Below are 26,757 nucleotides of genomic sequence, written 5' to 3'. Positions count from 1 at the left end.
GCATTTGGATCTTACTTTATGTTGATTTTCACTGCTATTCATCTTTCATTTTCATTTCCAGTCTCCTCAAATAGAGAGCAATGGCACCCTACTCCAGCACTCTTGTCCAGAAAATCCCATGGATGGAGGAGCCTAGCGGGCTACAGTCCACGCAGTTGCTGAGAGTTGGACACGACTGAGCGACTTCTCTTTCACTTTTCACTTTCCTGCATTGGAGAAGGAAATGGCAACCCACTCCAGTGTTCTTTCCTGGAGAATCCCAGGGACCGGGGAGCCTGGTGGGCTGCCATCTATGGGGTTGCACGGAGTCAGACATGACTGAAGCGATTTAGCAGCAGCAGCAGCAGCAGCAGTAGCAGCAAATAGATAAGACCTCCTGGATAGCAGGGACCATCACTTGAGCATCTTTCTGGCCCCAGACCCTAGCATGGTCATTTCACCCTTGTAGAGGCACCATAATAACTATAAAACTAAAATTCATTAATTGATTACCGTAGACATTACGGGTAATACTTTAGTTACGTTATCTCATTTACTTCTTAAAGTGATTTTGCAAAGTAACTACGGATATTTTGATGTCGACTCACAGGTGAAATCCCAAGCTAGGAAAAGTGAAAAGGCTTCTCCTGGTTCATGTAGTTAGTAAGGTATGGAGCTGGTACTCAAACCCGGAAAGCTGGCACCAGATATACTGTGAAACTACTAAAAATGCCTGGTGATGGGAGGAGTGATACTGACCAGGTCAGAGAACTTGAAGAAACTATTTCTACTGCCTCCCTCAAGTTCTATAATTCTACAAGGCTGTTCCTTGGATAGTTGAGTCATTCCAAATAACTTTCAGTACAATAATGTCCAATACAAAAGAGAAACTGGAGCGATCTTTTGGCCTGCTGAAAGCAATTGTCATGCGGCTACTGCTGAGTCGCTTCAGTCGTGTCCGACTCTGTGCGACCCCATAGACGGCAGCCCACCAGGCCCCCCTGTCCCTGGGATTCTCCAGGCAAGAACACTGGAGTGGGGTGCCATTGCCTTCTCCAATGCATGAGAATGAAAAGTCAAAGGGAAGTCGCTCAGTCGTGCCCAGCTCTTAGCGACCCCATGGACTGCAGCCCACCAGGCTCCTCTGCCCATAGGATTTTCCAGGCAAGAGCACTGGAGGGGCTGCCATTGTAAACAACTCTTAAAGAATGATTTTCCAGCCACGGATTCACAAAAGTGTGGCCTGATGTCCTTCATATTTGATTTGAACATAACAACTTAAATAGTATCTTCAAATATTTTAAAAACACTTATAAGGGACAAAACAAAACAAAACAAAACCCCTGAATGTTTAAAAGAAAATTCAAGCTACTGGAGACCTCCATCATGTTAACTAGTAGTCTCACTGATTAACCATATAATCAATAGATGCTATGCATTTGGACATAAAGTACTGATACCTCTCCGCTCTACACATTAGAGTTCTATGTCAGATTTTTGTTTGCATAAGGCACCCTGCTCTGTGAGAAAGTTGGAAAGCATCTTCCCTAATGCATAGCTCTTACTGAGCCAGTCCTTTGCCTGAACAGTCAGTAGAGGCTACTTAGCATTGTATTATATTTATGGAATCTAAGATGCAATATTAGTGAGATGCCCTATTATTATTTTACATATCACAAAGAAAGAAAACTACTTCCAGTGAAAACATACCATGCAATAAATTCAGAGACCTTAACTTTTGTAAATAGACTATTAAGTTCTTGAATTAGGAGAATATAGTAATTAAGAATTTGGAATCTGAAATCAAATTACCTGGGTTTTAGTTTATGGGCATCCTACATACTGTGACCTTCAGCAAATCACTTAGCGTCTGTCTTCATCTGCAAAATGGAACTATTACTATAATCTAACTCAGAAGGCAATTGTGAGATAAAAGAATAATTATAAGCCCAGAGGTTTGGGGTCTAGTAAGTTCTTGGTAAATGTTTGTTATTGTTATTATTATGAGCCCTGGAAAAGCCCTTGGTCCTATGGCTTGATTTGTAGAAGGTTGCTCCTATTAGGGGTGAGGGCAGAGAGGTCAGCTTGTGTGATACCCCAATAAATGCTTCCCTTTTAAATCTCCTTTTCAGAGGCTCTTTATTCTTAGTCAGAAAAGTTAACACATATCTGATTGGATAGGCTTTTATCCGTAAAGAAGGAGGCTTGCCTGATGATACAGAGCTCTGTTCAGATGCCAATTTAATCTCTTCTGATGGAGAGGTTTTAGAAGCTCTTAGTCCTCCTTGGTGACCTCCACATCACACAAAGAGACCTCTTCTGCTCTTGTATCCTTCAACACCAAAGTACTTTATAAGGATGAAGTAACTTTTCCTGCTAAAGTTTTGGCCTTGAGTGCAGTGGTGGGAAAGTTTATTTAGATGAATGATGAAAGAACTCAACTTTGGGAACTACCTTTAGCTGCAGATTTTTTTTGTTGTTGTTCACTGTGGAAAAAATAAGGGCTCTTGGACCCTTTGACTTCTGAATACAAATCATTTCATATGAACTTATTGTGTGGATGAATAAGAAAGCGGTGCCTCTATTCTTCACCTCTGTATATGGGTGTACATGCCTAGTAGCTACCATCAATTCATCACATCTCAGAACAAATTTATGCACTTCTCCAAAAAAAATGTGTAAGTTAGCTTTTCTTAGACCATGGTACTCTAACAGAGAGGACAAACAGTCAACGTCAGAGTCGAGACAGTCAGGTGCTCCCCTGAGCATCTTGGGACGAGAGCATCCTTCTGTTGGTAGCTACACTGTTGGGTACCCTTTCCAATTCTGGTTCAGATGGGATGAAAAGACGTGGAGGTCACTTGAAATAGCTTACAGAGCAAGCCTTTTGGTGGTTTTCCTCACTTCCACCCATATTCCATTGGCTAGAACTCAGTCACAAGCTGCATGCCCAAACCGGTTAATGCCACAGCAATATCATCTCAACTTTTTCCTATCTTCCACCTCAGCTGACACTGTTCTTTTACAGAAACTCTTCATCTTTCATCTCTATCATAAGAGTAGCTCCTTAAAAGGTATTTCCACCTCCTATCTCTCTTTCCTCCCATCAGTTCAGTTCAGTTGCTCAGTGGGGTCTGACTCTTTGTGACCCCATGAACTCCAGCATGTCAGGCCTCCCTGTCCGTCACCAACTTTCGGAGCTTGCTCAAACTCATGTTCACCGAGTCAGTGATGTCATCCAACCATCAAATCCTCTGTTGTACCTTTCTCCTCCTGCCTTCAGTCTTTCCCAGCATCAGGGTCTTTTCCAATGAGTCAGTTCTTCACATCAGGTGACCAAAGTATTGGAGTTTCAGCTTCAGCATCAGTCCTTCCAATGAATATTCAGCACTGATTTCCTTTAGCATTGACTGGATTGATCTCCTTGCCATCCAAGGGACTCTCAAGAGTCTTCTCCAACACCACAGTTCAAAAGCATCAATTCTTCAGTGCTCAGCTTTCTTTATAGTCCAACTCTTACATCCATACATGACTACCGGAAAAACCATAGCTTTGACTAGATGGACCTTTGTTGACAAAGCAATGTCTCTGCTTTTTAAAATACTATCTAGGTTGGTCATAGCTTTTCTTCCAAGGAGCAAGCATCTTTTAATTTCTTGGCTGCAGTCACCATCTGCAGAGATTTTGGAACCCAAGAAAATAAAGCCTATCACTGTTTCCATTGTTTCCTCATCTATTTGCCATGAAGTGATGGGACCGCATGCTATGATCTTAGTTTTTTAAATGTTGAATTTTAAGCCAACATTTTCACTCTCCTCTTTCACTTTCATCAAGAGGCTCTTTAGTTCTTCTTCACTTTCTGCCATAAGGGTGGTGTCATCTGCATATCTGAGGTTATTGATATCTCTCCCAGCAATCCTGATTCCAGCTTGTGCTTTACCCGGCCTGGCTTTTGGTATGATGTACTTTGCATATAAGTTAAATAAACAGGGTGACAATATACAGCCTTGATGCACTCTTTTTCCTATTTGGAACCAGTCTGTTGGTCCATGTCCATTTCTAACTGTTGCTTCCTGACCTGCATACAGATTTCTCAGGAGGCAGGTCAGGTAGTCTGGTATTCCCATCTGTTTCAGAATTTTTCACACTTGTGATCCACACGGTCAAAGACTTTGGCATAGTCAATACAGCAGAAATAGATGTTTTTCTGGAACTCTCTTGCTTTTTTGGATGGTCCAATGGATGTTGACAATTTGATTTCTGGTTCCTCTGCCTTTTCTATATCCAGTTTGGACATCTGGAAGTTCTTGGTTCACGTACTGTTGAAGCCTCGCTCGGAGAATTTTGAGCATTACTTTCTAGCGTGTGAGATGAGCATGCTTCCTCCCGTCTGGGAACATATATCCCCATGCTGCCACCTGGATTAACTTTTGCAGTTTAATCTCATTCCCCTGATGGAAAACCATCTCTGTGGACAGTCTGGCGAATAAGGGCTCTGTTCCTGGCATGATGACCAGGTACCGCCAGTTGCTGGTGTATCTGTCCAGGTTTATTCCCCAGTAGACCTCATGGATAACTCTAGCTAGCCTAACCAGATTCCTTGTTTTTCTGGAAATTTCCTCATTCTATTCATGGTCTCACCCTAATCATTATTTTTTCTCCTTTGGTGGCCTACTCATCACTCAAGGCCTAACATCACTGTGTCCTTTTCTCTGTCAACTTTTCTTGATTCACTTAGTTAAAGTGAAGTGATCAAAGTCCTCCTAAAGCACATTTTCATGGTGGTTTAGTCACTAAGTCATGTCTGACTCCTGTGGCCCCATGGACTGCAGCCCGCCAGGCTCCTCTGTCCATGGGATTCTCCAGGCAAGAACACTGGAGTGGGTTGCCATTTCCTCCTCCAGGGGATGCTCCTGACTCAGGGAGTGAACCCAGGTCTCCTGCGCTGTAGGCAGATTCTTTATGGCCTGAGCTACCGGGAAAGCCAAGGTATGTTTTAAGAACTCCTATTTCACGCCTTCTTCATTCTTCTGGATGTTTGTCAGAGTGCGATGGATTTATCCTCCTGATCTGACCACTTGCTCCTTAAGGACCTGCAAAATGCACTAATCTTCATACACGTACAACCTCATATGCTGTACCTAACCTCAATGTTTTGAATATAGTGAATACACAATACATGTTGATATGTTAACTAAACCCACAGTAACTGCTAGAACTACAAGATACCACAGGATTCCAAATGTAAGATTGTTCTATACGTTTTTTCCCTATAACATGACACAAAAGAGTTGAAGGCATATTTGTTGTGTTAATGCTGAAGTGAGTTTATATCAGATAACCTGTAAGAAAAGGTTCAAGGTAGAAAATGAGGGAGGAGCTTGTCATTTCCATATGACCCAGTTTGTGTCTTCAAAGTTCAAAGCCTTCGTTGATTGAGGATCCCTTGTGCTTTTGGTAAACGAGCATCCCAATGGGACACAGGCACTCACAGACGTCACCCTGAAATGCCCTCTTCACCTCCTTCCACCCTGGCTTTCTCTATCCTGCAAGCGCGCCAACTTGCTTCAGCCTTGCCCAACTCTGTGCGACCCAATGGACTGTCTCCCGCCAAGCCCTTCTGTCCCTGGGATTCTCCAGGCGGGAACGCTGGGGTGAGCTGCCGGGCCCTCCTCCGGGGCATCTTCCCAGCCGGGGGATGGAACCCGGGTCTTTCACGACTCCTGGGTCTTTCCCACTCCTGCCACCTGGGAAGCCTCTCTCTCTGCTCTGCTTCTTACCGAATATCTTTGCTTTTCAGACTTATTTGCCATTTCTGGCTCTGTTTTTTTACTCCATTCTCTCAAAACTTGTGGCTTTCTCCTTGGGTCCTTAGCAAGATACTTTATTGGATTCTTTCTTGAATTCACTTGTATTCAGTGAATACAGTCTATTCACTGTATGGCTTACATCCTCACTAATTCACTTTTTATTTGGATGAAAATCCCTTTTTGGGGAAAAAAGAGTGAAGAAAAATAAAGGTGTATCAGATAGGATTCTTTGGACTGCAACCAAGAAACTCTAATTCAAACTGTTACAACTAGTGTAGGGATTTATGAGTTCGCATAATAAATGTTCAAGAGTAAAATAAGCTCCATATCTGCTTTGTAGCAATTCTATTGCTCAGTCTTTCTCTGTATTTTGCTTCATCCTTTTTTTAATAGGAAAACGGATTCAGTAATTCTAGGCATAACACCAGATACAATGACATAAAAAAAAAAAGAAGTGTTCTCATCTCTTCTTTTTGGAGTAAAAAACCTTTCACTGAACCATGAGACAGGATAGTGGACTGAAAAGATCCTAGGCTCACCTCCTCCCACAGACACATGAAAATTACAGCCACACATAGAGTAATTGGGCTCCCCTGGTAGCTCGGCTGGTAAAGAATCTGCCTGCCGTGCAGGAGACCCTGATTCGATTCCTGGGTTGGGAAGATCCCCTGGAGAAGGGATAGGCTACCCACTCCAGTATTCTTGCTTGGAGAATACCATGGACAGAGGAGCCTGGCGGGCTGCAGTCCGTGGGGTCACAAAGAGTCGGATATGTCTGAGCACAGCACAGTTCGCGTAGAGTGATCACCTTTGAGAATGAGTTGAACACTAATAGAAAAGACTATCCACAATAAAGGATAAGAAGAAGGAAAAAACACAATGAGACAGGCAAGAGAGACAGAGATGCAGTCTGGCCAGTACCCATACCCTTGGTGCAGCAATTCACAGACAGGAGGGTTATCAGAGCTATGGAAGTCTTCCCTGAGGAGTAAGGACTCTTAACATCACTCCAGGCTCCCCAGTTAGGGGGACCTGCACTGAGAAGATGAGACTCTGTAGCATTTGTCTTTGAAAACCAGCAGGACTTATGCCCAGAAGAGCTGAAAAAGCTATAGGAAACTGAGACTCTTGAAGAGAGTACACAGAATCTCACTCACTCTGAGTCTCAGCACAGAGGCGGCAGTTTGGAAAGTGCCTGGATCATATGGGAAGGAGATTTACTCACAAATTTTAGGGAATGTACTTAGGGGTGGGGAACTTTAGGTATAGAAGTGCTGGTGGGTGCCAGGCCTGGTTCCTTCACCTGCTGCCTGCCTCCCCTGGCCCTGAAGTGAAGTGAAAGTCACTCAGTCGTGTCCAACTCTCTGTGACCCCGTAGACCATTCAGTCCATGGAGCTCTCCAGGCCAGAATACTGGAGTGGGTTTCCTTTTCCTTCTCCAGGGGATCCTCCCAATCCAGCTATTGAACCCAGATCTCCCACACTGCAGGCAGATTCTTTACCGGCTGAGCTATAAGAGAAGCCCAAGAATACCGGAATGGGTAGCCTATCCGTTCTCCAGCAGATCTTCCCAACCCAGGACTGGAACCGGGGTCTCCTGCTTTGTAGGTGGATTCTGTACCAACTGAGCTATCAGGGAAACCCTGGGAAGGAAACTGCAGGGAGTCGTTTCTGACACTCCCCATCTACACTGATAGCATTTCCCACCCCAAATTAAGTTAATCTGCAGAGCTGCCCCAGCTAGCGCTTCTCCAAAGAGACCTCTCAACCCGCCTGACTGGACCAGTGCCCTCAGTCCTCACCAGAACCAGGTCGCAGGATCTCCCAACCCACCATCCCTGACAACTACCCTTGGGCACTCCTGGTACCCCTCAAAGGAGATCCTACGTGAGAAAACAGCCTCACGAAGTAGAGGACATGCAACAGTTGTGGCTGAGCCTCACAGTCAGCCACGCTCGAGGTCAGCCCCACACATCAGCAAGCCTGCAGCAGTCTCCACCCATACACAGCAGAAGGGCACACACAGCTGACACACGGGACTCTTCTAGAGCACCGGGCTCTGGTGAACGAGGAAGACTGAACTCCTGGGCAGCTGAAGACGTAGCCCACACAAAGCACGTCTTCAGGGTCAGGAGATGTAGCTAACCCACCTAATTCATAGACACAAACACAGAGAGTTTGGCAAAATTAGAAGAAGAGGGGGGCATATTCCAAAAGAAACAATAAGACCAAACCTCAGTAAAACAACGAAACCAAAAGAAGATTAGCAATCTTCCTAAAAAAAGAGTTCGAAACATTGCTCATAAACAAGGTCACCAAACTCCACAGAAGAATGGAGGAGGACAGTGAGAAATGCAACAGGAGATAAAATATATAAAAGAGAATCAATTGCAGCTGAAGAATAAGATAGATGAAAAAATACTCTGGGTGGAATCAACAACAGATTTGATGATACAGAAGACTGGGTCAGCAGTCTAGAAGATAAGCTAGTGGAAATTACGCAGTCAGAGAGCAACAGGAAACAAGAGACAAACAAAACAATGATGACCTCTATATAGCACCTCTGGGGCAATCGAGCATAGTAACGTCTGCATTTTAGGGGCACCAGAAGGTGAAGAAAGAAAGGAACGGAAAAGTCCTCTTCGAATACATAATGGTTGAAAACTTCCCTAGCCTTGAGGTGGAAACAGATATCCAAGTTTTTCTCCAGTGATATCCAAGATATCCACAGAGACATCAAAACAAGATGAACCCAAAGAGATCCTCACAAGACACATTGAAATTAAAATGTTTAAAGATAAAGAGTGAATCTTAAAAACAAATAGCTAAGTATAGGGAGGTCCTAATAAGACTATCAGTTGACTGTTCAGCAGGAAAAAAAAAAAAATTACAGAAAAAAGTGGCATGACATAGTCAAAAAGCTGAAAGGAAAAAAACCTTACTACAACCAAGTGACTCTATCTAGCAAGGTTATCACTCAGAATTGAGAGACAGGATAAAGAGTTTCACAGAAGAGCAAAAGGTAAATGTGTTTATCATCACTAAACAGGTTTTAAGAGAAATGTTAAAGGGACTTCTTTAAATACAACAGAAAAAGCCCTAACTAGAAATACAAAAATTACAAAAAAAGATTTCACCAATAAAGGCAAATACCTAGTAAAGGCAGTGGATCAACCGCCTGTACAGCTAGTATGAAGGTTGGATGACAAAGGCAGTAAGATCACCTGCGAACACAGCAAGTTGTGGGATGAACAAAATCTTTTTTTAATGTAAAAAATAAAACTAAAACATTGAAAGTGGGTGGCAGAGAGTTAAAATGTAGTGCTTTTAGAACATGCTCAAAGTTAAGCAACAACTGACTTAAAATAGGCTGCTTAAAATAGGTTGTTATGTAAAAACTTACTGGTAACCACAAACCAAAAACTGATAATATACACACACAAAAATAAATAAAGGAAAAAGAATACAAACATAACACTAAAGAAAGTTTTCAAATTGCAAGGAAAGAGAGCAAGAGATGAAAAAGGGAACAGAACAGAACAACAAAAAATAACCAGAAAACAATGGACAAAATGGCATAAGTGCAAATCTATTAATAATTACTTTAAATATAAATGGATTAAATATTTCAGTCAAAAGACATACAGTGACTGAATGAACACACAAAAATGACCCATATATGCTGTGCACAGGAGACTTACTTCAGGTATAAGACTGAAATGCAGGGATGAATAAAGATATCCCAAGCAAACGGGAAAAAGAAGATTGGAGGAGCAATACTTATATCAGACAAACTAGACTTTCTAAAAAAGACTCCAACAAAAAACAAAGAAGGACATTACATAATGATAAAAGGGATAACTCCAACAAGAAAATACAATATATATAAATCTTAGAAGTATACATGTACCCAACATAGGAACACCTATATACATGAAGCAGATATTAATAGAGAGAAAGGGTAAAACTGACATAATGCAATCATAGTAGAGGATTTTAACATCCCATTTGCATCAATGGGTAAATCATCTGGTCAGAAAATCAATAAGGAAGTATTGGCCTTAAATGGCATTTTATATCCGATGGATTTAATAGATATATACAGAACATTCCATCCCAAAAGAGTAGAATACACATTTTTTTCAAGTGCTCATGGAACAATTTCCAGGATCGATTACATGTTACGTCCCAAAGTAAATGTTAATAAATTTAAGTATGTATGATTGAGATCATATGTATCTTTTTCAACCTCTGTGATGCAAAACTAGAAATAAATATAAGAAAAAAAAGGGAAAACACAAACACGTGGAGTCTAAACAGCATGCTAATAAATAGCCAATGGGCCAATGAAGAAATTAAAAAGAAAATTTGAAAAGTACCTAATTTGAGACAAATGAAAATGGAAGGACAATATTCCAAAATCTATGGACCTCAGCAAAGGCAGTTCTAAAAGGGAAGTTCACAGCAATTCAGGCCTACCTCAAGAAGTAAGAAAACCTCAAATAAGCAATCTGACCTTACGCCTAAAGGAACTAGGAAAGCATGACCGAACAAAAGGCAAAGTTAGCAGAAGGAAGGGAGTAACAGAGATCGAAGCGGAAATAAGTGAAATGGAGACTGAAAAGCATAATAAGAGAATAATAAACCAAGAGCTCTTTCCTGTAAGTGATAAATAAAATGGATAAACCTTTAGCCATACTCAAGACAAAAGGAGACGTTATAAATAAGTGAAATCAGAAATGAAAGAGAAGTCACAACACCACCACAGACATTCAAAGGATCACAGGGGATTTCTTAAGCAATAAACTATATACCAACAAATTGGAGAACAAAGGAAAAATAAACTCGTAGAAATATAAAACCTTCTTACACTGAATCAGGAATAAATAGAAAATTCAAACTAGTAAGAAAATTCAATCAATAGTCAAAAAACTCCCAACAAACAGAAGTCCAGTACTAGATGGCATCACAGGTGAATCCTACCAAACATTTAAAGAAAAATATACTAACGATCCTTCTCAAACTATTTCAAAATATTAAAGAGAAAGGAGCACTTCCAAATTTATTCCACAATGCCAGCATTACACGGATATCAAGACTAGCCAAATCTATTACCAAAAAAAAAGAAGAAAAAAAGAAAAGTATAGTCAATATAGCTGAAGAACATTCATGAAAAAATTCTCAAGAAATATTAGCAAACAAAATTCAACAATACATTAAGTGAACTATACACCATAGTCAAGTGGGATTTATTTCAAGGATGCAAAGATGATTTAATATCCACAAATCAATGTGTATAACATACCACGTTAGCAAAATGAAGGATAAAAACCATATGATCATCTCGAAAGATGCAGAAAAATTATTTGATAAAATTTTTATTTTGACAAAGGTCAGCATTCTCTTATGATAAAAACTGGGTATAGAGGAAACATCCTTCATATTCAACTTAATAAAGGCCATTTATGACAAATCCTCAGCCAAAATCATAACTAATAGTGAAAATCATAATCAACAGTGAAAAACATTTCCTTTAAGATCAAGAACAAGAGAAAGATATTCCATCTCACCACTTTTATTCAATATATATTGGAAGTCCTAGCCACAGTAACTAAGCAAGAAAAAGATATAAAAGGCATCCAAATTGGAAAAGAAGTGAAACTGTCACTGTTTGCAGATTACGTAATATTATATATAGAAAACCCTAAGATGCCAACAAAAACCTTATAATAAAAAAATTTAGTAAAGTTAGGTCTCATCACTTCATGGCAAATAGATGGGGGAACAGTGGAAACAGTGGCTGACTTTATTTTGGGGGGCTCCAGTATCACTGCAGATGGTGATTGCAGCCATGAAATTAAAAGACTCTTACTCCTTTGGAAGGAAAGTTATGACTAACCTAGATAGGATATTAAAAAGTAGAGACATTACTTTGTCAACAAAGGTCCGTCCAGTCAAGGCTACAGTTTTTCCAGTAGTCATGTATGGATGTGAGAGGTGGACCATAAAGAAAGCTGAGCACCAAAGAACTGATGCTTTTGAAGTGTGGTGTTGGAGAAGACTCTTGAGAGTCCCTTGGACTGCAAGGAGATCCAAACAGTCCATCCTAAAGGAGATCAGCCCTGGGTGTTCATTGGAAGGACTGATGCTGAAGCTGAAACTCTAATACTTTGGCCACTTGATGTGAAGAACTGACTCATTGGAAAAGACCCTGATGCTGGGAAAGATTGAGGGCAGGAGGAGAAGGGGACGACAGAGGATGAGATGGCTGGATGGCATCACCGACTCAATGGACATGGGTTTGGGTGGACTCTGGGAGTTAGTGATGGACAGGGAGGCCTGGCGTGCTACAGTTCATGGGGTTACAAAGAGTCGGACTCGACTGAGCAACTAAACTGAACTGAACAGTATACAAAATTAAAATAAAGAAATCTATTCCATTTCCAGACATTGATAGCAATCTATCAGAAAGAGGAATTAAGCAAACAATCCCAGAAATTTCATTGCCTCTGCTAAGAGTTCTGGATGTTTATTTTCCCAACTGAGATTTTCTGGAATCTAGACACCCAACTGAGATCTTTGAAGGGTAGTAATTATTTGTAAAGAGTGAGTTTGCAAAACAAGAAGGCTAATTCTAGTTTGTTTTCCCTTCCTTCTTCCTCTGTCCCTTGTCCCTGCCTTATTTTTCATCGTGATTGCTGTGGCTGAGCTGTGAGGAAACTATTCCATACTAAAGTATTAGTCTTGGTCAGCTGGGTAATTCCATTCCCCTTGCCAGTGATTGGCTCGTAAATATCATGTGACATTTCTGATAAAGCATGTCTAAAATCTTACGAGGAACTTCTATGAAAAGTTTTCTTTCTTTTTTCTTAATTGAAGCATAACTGACTTTTAATGCTATGTTACTTTCAGGGGTACAAGATAGGGCTTTGATATTCAAATCCATGACAAGTGATTGCCACGATGTCTAGTAACTATCTGCCAATATGTAACATTATTACAGTATTACTGGCAGTATTCTTTATGTTGTATATTACATCCCTGTAATTTATTTCATGACTAGAAGTGTGTACATCTTAATCCCCTTCACCTATTTTTCCCAACTCCCCACTGCCTCTTCTCCGGCGGTTTCTCTGTATCTGTGAGTCTGTTTCGGTTTTGTTTTGTTTTTTTGTGTTTTGACTTTTAGATTCCATGTATGCAATGGCAGCCCACTCCAGTACTCTTGCCTGGAAAATCCCATGGGAGGAGGAGCCTGGTGGGCTGCAGTCCATGGGGTCATGAAGAGTCGGACACGACTGAGCGACTTCACTTTCACTTTTCGCTTTCATGCATTGGAGAAGGAAATGGCAGCCCACTCCAGTGTTCTTGCCTGGAGAATCCCAGGGACCGTGGAGCCTGGTGGGCTGCCGTCTATGGGGTCACACAGAGTCAGACACGACTGAAGCGACTCAGCAGTGGCGGCGGCAGCATGCTGTGGCAAGTGGCAAGATTTCCTTCTTTTTTTATGATGCAGTAATATTCTGTTGTGCATAAGTACAAAGACCTTGGTCAACACCCAAGTGGACATCTGGCCTTGCCCCCAGGGGTGACATTTACAGGTGGCCAAGGAGGCACCCAGGAAAGGACTAAAGGCCTGGACCTGGGAGGAGGCAGCCGGCACGAGGGGAGGAGGAGGGCCTCAGGGAGCCTGGGGCACAGCGCCTCACCCCAGGGGAGGTGTCCTTGCCTGTGTGGTTGGGCTCTTGCGCTTCTGTTGGGCTTGTTTTTCCCTGCTCGGCTTCCCTTCCTCTCTCTAAGGCCCCATCTGAAGGGATAATGAGGTGATGGATGGTGCTCAATAAAAAAATTAGGGTTAGGGTTAGAACCAATGTTTCTTAGCCATTCATCTACTGATGTACATTGAGGCTGCTTCCGTATCTTGTCTATTATAAAAAAATTGTGCAATAAACAAAGTGGTGCACATTAATTTTCAGATTTATGGTTTTGTTTCCTTTGACTAAATATACAGAAGTGGAAATGCTGGATCATGTAATAGTTCCATTTGTATTTTTTTGAGGAGCATCCATACTTTTTCCCCTAGTGGCTGCACAAATTTATATTTCCATAAACAGTGCATAAACAAATATAAATATAAAAAATGTCCATAAACATTTTATCCACATCCGTGACAACCTTTGCGAGTTGTTGTTTTCATAGCAGCCCTTCTGTGAGGTGCGAGGCGATACCTTGTGGTTTTGATTTGCACTTTCATGATGATTACTGATGTCGAGCGTCTTTTCACACAGCAGCTGGCCATTTGTACATCTTCTTTGAAAAATGTCTATTGACTTCCTCTGGCAATTTAAAAATCAGATTTTTTGATATTGAGTTTTATATCTTCTTATATTTTTGATATTAACTCCTTATCAGATATATCATTTACAACGATTTTCTCCCATAGGCTGACCTTCCGTTTCACTGTGCAAAAGCGCTGTAGTCTGATGTGGTCTCATTTGATCATTTTTGTTTTGTTGCCCTTGCCTGCAGAGACAAATGAAAAGAAAAATATTGTCAAAGCCAGTGTCTTAGGAGGGGAGGCCATCGTTGGAACATTGGTAGCATGGAAGTTGCGAATCTTCTTATAGTTCAAGCCTCCCATGGCCAGGCCCAGTGGTGAGGAAGGTGATATTATAAAGAGGTTGAGGACGAAAAAAGTTATATCCAACTGCAATAGCTGGAATCTCATAGAAACACCCTGTGGATTCCGATTTTTATGGGATTTGAAAGACCTCCCATTGCCAGTAATCTGCATTTCCCTCGATAGCATCAAGACCCAATCAGCTGGTGTATGATCCTCTCCACCAGCCTCTGGACGCTGGCAGTTAATATCTCAGTTTGAATCACTTAGCTCTTCTATGACACTCTCTTGATCAGAGTATTCAGGTCAGCTCCCATTAATCAGGTCTAACTCTCTGAACAGGAGACCCACTTATCAATTGTCCTGTTAAATTCAGGAAGTTCTGGCCCCAGACATTCTAGTCTACTCCACCATTCAAGGGAATCAATCAAACCACAGACTGTCACGTTGGACAAGACTCAAGATGCTATAGAAGATGTACTGAGTTGCAAGACTTTGCCTCCAACTCCACTCACTTTGAGATGAGGGGGAAGCTTGACCCAGAGGAGAAGGAGAACACAGCTCCTTGAAAACTCCGTGAAAAGATTCTCCCTCCCACCCTCTCCAATTCCTAGCTTATTCTTTGCCTCTTACACAGACTAAAAGAGGGTGAGGGGTTAATTCTGGAAGAACAAGCTTCTCCCTCTTCACTAGAACTGCAGAAATATTCCACCTCCTAGATTCATGAGATGGGCTATCCATCACTTATTTTCAGAAACTTCAGGCCTCAAGAAAAGTTGAATTTAATATCTTCTTACCATTGCAAGCACAGGGCTGGGACAGGGCAAAGTGTGCAAGGCATCTAAGGCACATAAGTTAAGGAAGTGTCCCTCTTGAAGACGTGCGAGTACTGGGTGGGCATTTTCTGACCCTGTCAAGACCCTTCTAAAATATTGTTTCCTTTGTGACTCGTTTGCCTCACCCTTGTCCCAGTCTTCACAAGCAAACAAATCAACTAGAGTTAACTGAAACAGAAAAGGTATTTGCTAAAACAGCTTTTGTTTGGGTAACCCATAGAAACAAAGAGGGTTGGGGATACAGGTTTGGAGGCTACATGATGAGGAGCAAGGCCTCAAATAACACCACCATTTCAGCAACAACACTGCAGATTGTACTGCTGAGCAGACACACCCAGGCTTGGACTGTCCACCCCTCTGTCCAGAACTGGAGTGCACACCAGTTCCACTATAAGCACGGTCCCCGTCCTCTCCAGAAATGAATTTAGCCCCTGCTGCTGCCACCACACTCAGTGAAATGAAGTGATAAGGTCCCTCCTTCATCATTTCACGTTTCTGATCAGAGTAGTCTGAATGGCACAATCTAGGTCATGTGCCCACGGTGCCAAGGGCTCCGAAAGTGAGCACTGGGCATCTTCAACTTCTGTACTGGAGATGAGCCTTCGATTCTCTAGATGGGAGTGTTTCCAAATACATGAAGGGAACTTAGTTCCTAGGCAGCCAAAAACTAATGACAAGTAGCCACCCATCAGTTAATCAATCCAGGAAAATAACTGGAAGTTGCAGAGAGTTCTATGAAAGAAACGAACACAAAAGTTAATAAAGAATGAAAGAGTGAGGACCTACTTTGGTCAGTGAGAGACTTAAGCTGAGACCTAAAGATAAAACGAACTGGCTATGAAAAGAAGGGTTACAGCAGAGAAGTGAACAGATGCAAAGACGCCTAGGGCAGAAAGGAGCTTGGGGTGGTCCTGGTAGCTGGTTATAGCCAGAGCATAAATAAGGAGTGTGGAGGGGGCTGGAGATGAGAATTAGAGTCAGATCACACAGAGCCGTGTAGGCTGGGGGTAAAGGTTTGCATCTGAGAAAGCCATTGTAAGCTTTTAGGCAGGGGAATACAATGATCCAATTTCCATTATCTAAGAAAATCACTTTTGCTGCTACCTGGAGGAGTTGGTTTGGGAGGAGTCAGATCAGAGAAACCAGCTAGGAGGTATTCCAGGGAGAGAAAATGACCCTAAATAAGGTGGTGACAGCTGAGTTGGAGGTGAATGTCTGGATCTCATGCATATATTTGGAGAATCAAGGACTTGAATGCGGGAAGTCAGGGGATTAAAAAAAAAAAAAACCCTGGATAACTGCTAGGTTTCTAAAGAAAGTCATCAAGTGTATGATAACTTTTGCTAAAATGGAGACGTGGAAACCAGACACAGTGGGAAAAGTTCAAGAGTTCTATATGGGACATGTTTATTTTCCAATGTCAGTATGTCTTCAAAGAGGCAAGGCTTCAGCTCAAGCTCTTAAAATACCTCAAGAGCTGCCACAAAATAATTTGCAAACATCTCAAGCAAAACCAGTATTAAACATTATAGGACACTTGGAGTCCAGACACATGCTGGCTTTTGTCTTTGTTTTTTTTTTTGCGTGTGTTTTTCCCCTCTATTTCTTAAAAATAACCAAATGTTTCAAACATACAGAAAGGTACAGGAATAAAAATTTAGGAGACACCTGTATGATCACCATCCAGATTTAACAAATGTTAGCATTTTACTATATTTGCTTCAGATCGTTTTTTAAAAAATAAACAACACAACACACAGCTCAGCTCTCTCATCCCGTCCCTCTCAGCCGTATGATGCCATTTATATAAAATTCTAATTTATATAAGTCTAAAACATTCACAACAATTCTATGTATTTTTATGGATGGCTGCATATGTAGTAAAAGTATAAAAATAAGCATTTGGGGACTCTCCAACAGTCTTTTTTTTTTTTTCTTTTCCTAATTTACATTAAATGTAGCACAATACCCCACATCATTTGTTCCAAGAAATCATACCTTCATTCTTTTGGAGAGCAGTTTTCCCCCTCAACTGAAGTCTTACAGGGAACTTTTGCTGTGGCCACCCAGGGACATTGGAGGGCACCTCCGGCTCTCAAGTTATTGGGGTCACACGTAAGATGCTCACTGTCTGCATCTCCGTGGGCCTCTTGAGAGCAGGGAGGCTGGATCTCTGCAGCGTCCACCCGCTTGTGCCAGGTGCACCTTGAGAACCTGCAGCTCCCAGCCTCTCCACCACTTCGTGTGCGGCCGGGCATTCACACGGCCCCGCCAACCGAGGTCCCCCAACCTTGGCCCAGCTGCCTGGGCTCAAAGCAAAAGGGCTTCCCTACGCCTCCAGCCTTCCAGGTTCAGGGAATTTAACTCTTCCCACAGTTAGACCTCGCCTCTGTTCCCTCAACATTCTAAACCTCCAGCTTTGGAGCAAAGAATCCTCAGTCCCTCGCTTAACAGAGGAAAGGCCTCCTAGCATTCTCCCCATGTTAAAGGAAGCCAGTATTCATGACAATAAACTCTACCAACCCTCAAATAAAAATCAAAACATCTCTCCTTTTCCCCGGTGAGCTTATCGCCAAGTTGGTCAGACACGGTTCATTTCTCAAACCAGTTACCTCGCTCTCCCTTGCCCCTGCCGGCCATACCCTCCTGCGGAGTCGGCCTGAGCTGCGCTCGGGCATCACTTCCAGTGGGATTTCCTCTCCTTCCGGTGGCTTTTGTTCTGCACAGCCGTGTTTTCACCCGTTGGAGGCACGTTGTTCAAACGCGAGGCCTCCAGCCTCTCTCGTCTCCTTTTTCACCACTGGTTCTTACTCCCTCCACAGTCTCCCTTGAATGCTTGATCGCCTAAAACTCCAATCACTTTCTGTTCTCCTCAGAAAGATCTCCTTTCTGTTCCTCATTCTCCTGCCGTTCATTTCCTCCCAGATTACCTGACGAATAAGCATGTGTGTGTTTCCCCCCCCCCCATTATATCAGTATTCGGAAAAGGAAAATAAAATACCTTCAGAAGGACTAAACCTCTTCCTACCCATCCCTTCCCAAAAGAAACGGGAAACAAATGCTCTAATGTATTCATGCCCATGGCAGAATCGAAAAGTTCATCTCCAAATTCCCGCCAAAGCGATCTACACCTATATTCTCATGCCCTTTCTAATTAAACCCGCTTTTCTCACTAATAGCCAAGTAAAACAACATGGCTTCTGACTTGTTTTCATTAAGAAAATATATCCATTTAACAACAACGACAGAAAGTCCGCACAATTCATTGAAAAGCTGTATTGCACAACTTTATGGAAGAGACTTGGAATTACCCACCACTTGCAGCGTTATTTCTCTGACACAGGGAATTCCCAGTTTCCAGTTTGAGAAAACCTTGAATAGTGTAACCCACTGATGATTCCATACACACACAGTCAGGTGATAAAACAAAAAGTCATACCCCCAGTATGGAAATATTTAAGGTTTCCAGAAATATGTTTTTTATTTCAGCATAACTATTTGTTAGGTAAAAAGACCAGGACAGCAAAAAAAAAAAAAAAAAAAAAAGTCTAACAAGCTTTTTAATGGCGAAGCGCTACCGGGCGGGGTTCCTGGACCCAAACGGGGCAGGTGGAGGAAGTCCGCGCCCAGACCCTGTTAGAAGCGGCTTATATAAGTTTGTTGCGAGGGATGGTCAGGTTAATGGGCGGGGGTTCGGATAGGTCGCCAGGCCGAGGCGTCGCGGGCTGATAGGTCCTTTTACGTGGCTGGGGTGGGGCGGCTTTAGCTGGCGAAGTGTGCTGTCCTTGGTCCCCGGGATGTGGGAGGCTCCTTCCATTAGGGGACCCATTATGCAAGGAACTTTTCCCCTGTAACTGTTTTATTTACAGGGTAAATATTTATTGACGACAGATGTAAGACTCTCAGAACTAAATGAACAAGATGGGCGATACCCCAGTGTTTTAGAGACATTTTCTCTCTTCTTTCTTGTTTTCATGTCCAAACTTGCTACACGATAGAAGTAGAATATTTAGTTCCTCTTATTTTGAGTTCATAGAAAGAAGATCATAGCTGCTAATATTCCCACATTTTCTAAAGCTTTTAAAAAATAAGACAAATTCATTTTCAAATCTCTCATGCCTAGGATATGCACAGCACACAACAGGCATGCATTAAATATTTGAGAATGGAAAATTATCTGTCTAGAATACTTTCAGATATAGCCCTGCCTAAGGGAGAGAAAAAGATAATTCACAATCTCTTCCAATCCTTAGATTGTATCTTTTCAGCAGTGTGGTGGTATTCCATGTTCCCTTTTTCCCACACTCTCCCAACCCCAAATCCCTAAAAGGCTGAATTCAGGAAGGCAGGACTGGACAAATCAAATGCCTCATTAAGAATGCCTGAAGAAATATGCCTAAAGATGAAATTATAGCTCTTAGACCAGCACTCAAAACCCTGGAATAAAAGAAAAGAGAGAAGGCGGGCGTGGGGGCCAAATTATGCGATTTGACCGTGGTTACTTATCCAGCAAATGTTTCTGAAAGCTACTAACTACTAATTGTGGTGAAGGTTTTTAAGCCGAGAGCCGGTGAGTGGCTCTCTCTTTCTCTGATGTTCTGTAATTCATGTGCAGTTTGGGGATGGCACTCTGTCTTAAATACAATAATATTTTAGAGAAATTTGAACACTCTAAGTTAACAGGTATGCCAATTTGGAGCCATAAAAGAGATGCAACTCCAGAGGTTTCAAATAATTTAATAAGGCGTAACCATTTTTCTGAAATCCAGTGGTATTTTTTTCATCAGCCGAAAAAGCTCTACCACGTGGCCTAATTCAAAGCTGCAGGCAGGAGAAATTACTGACTTCATTATGCCTGCCCGGTGCCCTCCAGTAAAAGCGTCCGGCACCAGGCGCCCTCGTTCTAGGAGGCTCTGTGGAAAGCTTTTGCCCTGACAGATCCCCTTCGGCTTCTTGTGAAAAGCGGCAGAGGGGAGGAGGTTATGTTCTATTGTGCGCCGGGCCCAGAGGTTTGTGCCCCCTCTTTGCCTTAGAAAATTCCCACAGTGGGTCCTAGTCACACCTGAGTCATAATGGCCCTCAGGCCACTGAACACCATTGAGGGTTTGCTGAAGAGAGATTAATGTTTATTATTACTGCCATTAACGGTGTTGCTGTTATTGTTGTTATTATCCATTGCTTAGTGGAAATGAGCCCTTTGTGGTCTTTTGGAACATTCCTCTGCTTTCCCTGCAGTGCGTAGAATAGTCAGTGGCTTGCCTACAAGGGAACAGAGAGTAAGAGGGAAGCTATCCCTTGTCCCCGAAGCCTTTTCGGTGTGACAAGGCTTGTGCTTTTCTTTGCTGGGATAGTTAAAGAAGCAGGAAAGACTGGTGTAGTGGCAAGAGAGAAGTTCGGCTTCTCTGAGAGAATAAGCCCCCAAATCTCAGGGGCCCAATGTGACGCCGCTTTGCTTCCCACTCATCTGAAGCCTAAGCCAGGCAATACCCACAGGCTGACAGCATCCTTCTAAGCACTAAGCAGGGGACGGGGGCGTCTTTCCTCCTTAGACCCCCAAGTTCACGTGGTGCTGGACGCCATTCCAGCCGTGTGATGGGGGGAACCTCACGTGGGAGACCTCAGAGCAGCACACGGTACTTGCGCTCGCGTTCCGTTGGTTGCCCTTAGCAGCCAGAGCGTCTAGGAAACTGCGCTCTTAATGTGTAGTGAGTGGGCTTCCCGGGTGGAGCCCGTGGTGAAGAACCCGCCTGCCAGTGCAGGAAGTGAAGTGAAGAAGCGAAGTCGCTCAGTCGTGTCCAACTCTTTGCGACCCCATGGACTGCAGCCTACCAGGCTCCTCTGTCCATGGGATTTTCCAGGCAACAGTACTGGAGTGGATTGCCGTGCAGGAGACGCAAGAAATGCATGTTTGATCCTGGGTCGGGGAGATCCCCTGGAGGAGGGCACAGCAACCCGGCCCAGTACACTTCCCTGGAGCATCCCATGGACGGAGGAGCCTGGCAGGTTACAGCCCACGGGGTCACAAAGAGTCAGACACGACTGAGCGGCTGAGCACAGCACGGCGTGTAGAGAAGACATTGCGAGCAGAGCAACCTTCTCCAGAGACTCGTCCGTCGAATATTGGGATGCTGCGTCAAAGTGCAGCAGGGCTCGCTTACCCGTGGAATCTAAAGACAAACAAGGAACAGAAACTTCGGTAGAAAATTTCAGTAGAAAATTCTACGCATAGAAAGTAGAGAGGTGGTTGCCAGGGGCTGGGGGTGGGGGAAATGGGGAGATATTTTCAAAGGGAACGAACTTTCACTTATAAGATGAACACATTCTGGGAACCTAATGTACAGCATGAGAACCATAGCTAACACTACATTGAATATTTGAAAGTTGCTATGACAGTGGAGCTTTCATCTTCTCACTCATAGCGGTAACAGTAAAGGAACAGCAGTTTTGTGAGGGAAAGGATGTGTTCACTAATCTTCCTGTGACAAGCATTTTATGGTAGATACAGGTATCACAGGACCACATTGTACGTCTTGAATTTATGCAGTGTTATGTGTCAATCACATCTCCATAAACTGGAAGAGAAACGCACAGGGAAAGTTCTAGGTAACCTTCTCTGGAAAGGTGACATTTGCGTGGATAGACAGCCACAATGGAAGCAAACCGAAGAGCTCTTGGCCAGTGGGACACACCTATGGTTTTCCATTTGTTATTGTTTGAGGAAGGTCAGTATGAGCTCTCCTAAAGGTAAGTTCCTCTTGAAGCAACTTTTGCATTTCTAAGAGTCAATGACACAGTACTAGACATACCGAAGTAGTTCAAATGCCCATGGCCTTTATCTAGGCTCCTGAATTTCTAAAGAGATACATTTCCAATATCCTATCCAAAGCAGACTCCGGCGGGAAGTAGGGAGGTCAGCTCTCCCAAGAACAGCGTTCGTTCGATTTCCTTCTGGGTTCAGCCCCGCGACACGCACGTGTCACCGTCTTGACGCACCTGAGCCTGTCTGCACATCAGCGCCCTTTCCTGTGTTTCTCTCGGCAGAGGTGCCAGCTGGTGCCTCCCTCCACTCTCCCAGCTCCCATGTCTTCACATGCTTTCCATCTCCAGAGCTTTTATTAAACTTTTTATCTGAAAATGTCTCCCCTTGGGTTTAAATAATATTCTTAGTTTCTTGACAGGCTTTTAGAGATACAGATTTCTTGGCTCAATCCTTAAAAATTCAAATAAATCTGAGTTGGAACCGAGGTATACCTTATATTATTAAAAAATTTAAATCCACACAAAGAAATAGAAAAAACACAACTCCCCATTTAGTCAACACCCAGATTTAATAATGATCAAGTTTTGAGATTTTTTTTCCCCTTGCTTAACTAAGGCAACCACATGCATTGTGTCTTTTGTCTCTAATAATGCAGTATGTATCACTTAAAATTAAAATGTTTTCTTATGTAGCCATAATATAAAATTGACAGTGTTTCTCTGGATTCATCCAATGTGCAAGTCCACTATCTAGTTTTCATGATTATTTCAAAATGCATTCATAATTTTTCAAAACGTGAAAAAAGAAAGAAAATTTTCTATTTTTAAAAAATCAAGTATAACATTGACACCAAAGGTGACAAGGGTTGCCCAATAATAGAAAATTCTTAGATCAGTCTCACTCACGCATGTCGACTGACAAAGAATGCCAGGCAAACAGGAACCTTAGGAAAACTGGTGGCTACACTAATAATCAGATGAAAAAGACTTTAGCATAAAAAATTTGTTATAAAGAAGGACATTTTGTAATAATAAAAGAAGCAATCATTAGGACTATATAAGAATTTAAAGCATAAAAGCACTTAAAAATGGAGCCTCAAAAGTGCGTGAAGCAAAAGCTGGGAGAATTGACAAGAGAGATAGACAGTTCAACAATGGTAGCTGCATACTTCAGTACTTACTCTCAATGATGGAGAGATAACTGGCCTGTCAACAAAATCAATAAAAAAGTAGAAGCCTTGACTACTATAAATCAAATATCTATCAAACATCATTAGGTCAGTTAACACAATAGCAGCTAAATTGTATTGTTCTCACACATGGAACATTCTCCAAGATAGACCATATTCTAAGCCATAAAACAAGCTTTAATAAATTAAAAATTATTTAAATCATATAAGTGTGTTCCCCAAGCACATCGAAGTGAATAACATAAGTTAATCAATCATAGAAAATTTGGGAAATTCATAAATATGTGGAAAGAGAAACATCAACTCCTAAAAAATGGGTCAGGAAAGAAATCACAAAGAAATTTCAAAAATATTTTGAATGAATGAAAATTAAGATAAAATATAATAAAACTTATGGAATGCAGCTATATTGCACATAGAGAGAAATTGAGAGCTGAAAATACCATATTAAAGGAGAAGAGAGATTCAAATAAATAATGTAATCTTCCACTTTTAGACACTAGAAAGAAGATAACTAAGCCTAAGCAAGCGGAAGAAAGGAAATAAAGATTAGGGTGGAAAGAAAGGAAACAAAGAATACAAAAGTAATTGAGAAAATGAGCGAAATAAAAAATTAGTTTTTGACATGATTGACATAATTAACAGACTTTAGCTAAACTGTCCAAGAGAAAGAGATTATTAAAATCACTAAAAATAGAACAAAAGAGGGCATCACTACTGACCTTACAGGAATAAACAGGATTAGTAACCTGTGCTGTGAATGATAGGATGGAAATCTAGAGTGGACAGATTCTCCCAAAAGTAGAAACTTCTGAAATTGACTTAAGAAGAAATTGATACTCTGGATAAATCATTAAAATGACTGTATTCATAGTCTAAAATTTTACAACAAGGCCCAGATTCCTTCACGAGTGAACTGCGCCAAATATTTGAAGAAAAATGTTACAATATTATCATATGAACATTATTCTTCTTAATTTGATAACAGCAATAAGATTATGAAAGAGAGTATTCTTATTCTTGAGAAATACCCGCTGAAGTATTTGCGAGTAAAGGAGTATAATGTAATTCCATGAAATGATTCAGAAAAAAAATGTGTATATATGTGTATGTATGGTTGGGTGTATAAGGCTATGCATGACTGTGTGTGGAGTGTGTGTGTGTGTGTGTGTGTGTGTGTGTGTGTGTGTGCTTGTACTACACACGTGTGCAGAGAGAGACAGAAAATAATGCAATAAATGTGCGAATCTTAACAATCAGAGATGCTGAATTAAGAGTATCGATTTTATGCAGTTTTTCACGTTTTTCTTACACTGTCATAAAGTAAGCTTTTTTAAAAACAATTATACATTATGACTAAATCAGAATCATCACAGGAGTGCAAGGACTATTGGATATTAAGAAATCTATAAGATAATCCATCACAGTAATAGAGTTAAGGGAACATTACTTGAATACCGTCACCATAGATATGAAAAGGCATTGGACAAAGTTCAACAATCTTGATAAAATATTCACTGAAATAAAAATCAATGGATATTTCTTTGACGCAATAAAGGAGAAATATAGGGCTACCAGCCCTAACAGATACTAAAACCTAAAAATAAACATTTACAAAGTCTTTAAGAATTAAAACAGTATAATAGATGTTGCATAAATATTAATAGATTCAGCTACCAATAAGGAGAAGGCGATGGCACCCACTCCAGTGCTCTCGCCTGGAGAATCCCAGGGACGGAGGAGCCTGGTGGGCTGCAGTCCATGGGATCGTGAAGAGTCGGACAGGACTGAGCGACTTCACTTTCACTTTCATGCATTGGAGAAGGAAATGGCAACCCACTCCAGTGCTCTTGCCTGGAGAATCCCAGGGACGGGGGAGCCTGGTGGGCTGCCGTCTATGGGGTCGCACAGAGTCGGACACGACTGAAGCGGCTTAGCAGCAGCAGCAGCTACCAATAAAGGGAAAAGCACAGATGATGGCAGAAAGGAAGTGCTTTACAAAAACAGCAATGTGCATCAGTGCAGGAAAGGTGGAATTTCTAATAAATAGCACTGGGTTAACTGACTAGTCATTTTGAAAATAAGCAAGTATGAAATCAGATGTATACCTCATACAAACATCATGGATACATTTAGACTACCGGACTGCTAAATATAAACACTGAAACCGCATAGATACTGAAAGAGAATTTTATAATTTGAGCACGGGGAAATTCTTCCTAACTGTGACTCAGAGTCTAAAAGCAACTAAAGGTAGGTAAATGTTATAACATTAAAAAATTAAAGGCAGAAACAGCAAATATGAAAGACAAAACCACTAAAAAATTTAGGGTCACAAAAGACCAACATCTCTGCTCTATAAAGGACTCCTAAACTCTGAGGCGCAGAAGGAATAGCCTAGCAGGTAAATGAGGAGAACATGAGCAAGGAGCTCGCACGTTAAGGCATGAAGACAGTTCCTTTAACACATGAAATGATGCTCAACATCACAACTAATCAAGGCAGTAGAAATAATGCTCCACAAGGCTCTTTGACCGAGCAGGTTGGCAAGAACCACAGCTCTAGTAGGCGCTCTGCTGTCAGAAATGTATGGAAATAGGCAATTTCTAACCTAACTGATGGGAATATAAAACATTAAGAGGCCAGTGAAGGAAATTCTGTTAATAACTAGAAAAATTACATATGTGTTATCTTTCCAAACCTTACTACTCTTTTAAAAATATATGCCTAAATTAAACTGACAAAAAAAAAAAGAGAGAGAGAGAGACTATGTACAGCCATTCCTTGCAGAAATTTTTAAAATATGGAAAAGTTATAAGCAGTTCAAATGTCCATTTTGGGGAGATGGCCACACAATGGAATACTAGGCAGTTATTAAAAAAAAGAAAGAAAATAAAATTTACTACACACTGAGATGGAGTGATCTTCAGGGCATATTTTTAGGTTAAAAAGAGGTACAAAACATGAAACCTGCCACCTTTTGTATAAGAAAATGGAATCCATGAATACATGAAAATATAATAAATTGAAGGAGAATTGACATTTTTATCATGATAAAGGAAGGTTAAGTGAGGCTTCCAGTTAAACCTGGAGGAATGTGAACAATCGTGTTGGTATTAGGTTCTCTGACACAGAAACAAAAGGCTATAGACGTAGACATGAATATATATAGACACAAATCTATCGAGAGAGAGATTAATTTTAGGGAGTTGACTCGTGCTATTGCAGAGGCTGTCAAGTTCAAAATCCGCACGGTAAGCTGGCAGACGGGAAACCCAGGGAAACACTGATGGTGCAGTTCCAGTTCAGAGGCAGCTTGTTGGCAGACTCCCTGGTCTGTTTCCTTAAGACCTTCAACTGATCGGATGAGGCCCATGCACATTATGGAAGGTAATCTTCTTTGCTCAAAATCTACTGATTTAAATGTTCAGTTCAGTTCAGTTCAGTCACTCAGTCGTGTCCGACTCTTTGTGACCCCATGAACTGCAGCATACCAGGCCTCCCTGTCCATCACCAACTCCCAGAGTCCACCCAAACCCATGTCCATTGAGTTAGTGATGCCA

This window comes from Ovis aries, chromosome 1 (genome assembly GCF_016772045.2).
Source record: "Ovis aries strain OAR_USU_Benz2616 breed Rambouillet chromosome 1, ARS-UI_Ramb_v3.0, whole genome shotgun sequence".
Taxonomy (NCBI): domain Eukaryota; kingdom Metazoa; phylum Chordata; class Mammalia; order Artiodactyla; family Bovidae; genus Ovis; species Ovis aries.
Note: the sequence above shows the minus strand (reverse complement) of the source record.